Raw genomic sequence first — 1325 nt, forward strand, 5'->3', positions numbered from 1 at the left:
TATTTACTGAGGTCCCACTCTAAAGACAGATGGTTGCCCTTATGGAGTTTATATTCTATTTAGTGGAAGCTGATAATAGTAAGATACACAGAAAAAATAATAGCTTGTCAGACTGATAAACATTCAGAACAAAATAAAGCAATCAAGAGTAATATGAGGTATTGAGCTTTGTGAACTGTGTTTAGATATGAAATCATGACAAATATCAATAAGGTAATATTTGAGTAAAGAATAGAAGAGAATGAGACAATGTGTATGTATATATGAACAGCTGGGTGTAAAACATTCTGGGTACCTAGAATATGTGTGTAGACTTTAAAGCAAAACCACACTTACCTCAAAGTCTCCTGAGATTGGTGTAAAAAGAGTAAGAGAAAGAGATGGTAGAGTCAAATGCAGACACGAAAGGATAGATAATGAATGAAGAGTCTTACAGGCAATTCTAAGAATTTACTCAGAAAAAAGTGACAAGCAATTGAATGAAATTTTGGAGTGTCATGATATGGCTTAGGTTTTAAAACAGTAGAAAGGAAAAGAGCTATGCAAGATAAATGTGCATTCTCTAGACTATCACTTAAACTTCTATAGCCTTTCCCCCTAAATATTATGCTGTTCTATTATATCCCACAGCCTGATGCAAATGAGTATATTGAAAGCCAATAACTTAAAAACAACAATATCCAAAAGGAAAACTAAAAAGAAATCTATTGCTGAAATAGTGTTTAGTGCATTCTCAAGACAACTGTAAAGTGCTGACACCACATACAAAGTTTGATTGTTCAGAGAAAGATGTTTTGCATTCTAAGGAGATATAAAAATTAATGACCAATGGGTACAGAATGGCTGGAAATTGGCCCCACTTACAGCCTTTTCCAATAAACCCCATCTTATTTTAACTAGGATTTAATATTCTTCTTCAGAGTATGATTAGCTACAACTCTAATTGGGTGTGACAACTGACAAGAGAATTAAATTGATGAAAACTAAAACTTTAACAATAACATTAAATGGGGTTTAAAATCTTTTGCAACTTTGACACTGCATTAAAATTCCTTTCAAAAAACCACTGGAATAAAGGATCTTTGCTAAAACACCGGCTAAGTAAATTCAGGCTTTATATAAAAAATAATACAATTCTTAGTACCAGTTATAGACACTATGAACTAAGGATCCAACTTTGTATATCCTTCATGAAACTACCCAGTAAATATTAAATGTATAACTCATTATTAGCAAATAAATATAATTTAAAATGTGCCAGGAGAGGAGGATAGAGACAGCAAGATCAGTCAACTACTGTGATAATTCTGCTCTTGGTACTTTTT

Source organism: Grammomys surdaster, unplaced genomic scaffold, assembly GCF_004785775.1.
Source record: "Grammomys surdaster isolate TR1022 unplaced genomic scaffold, NIH_TR_1.0 1165, whole genome shotgun sequence".
Taxonomy (NCBI): Eukaryota; Metazoa; Chordata; class Mammalia; order Rodentia; family Muridae; genus Grammomys; species Grammomys surdaster.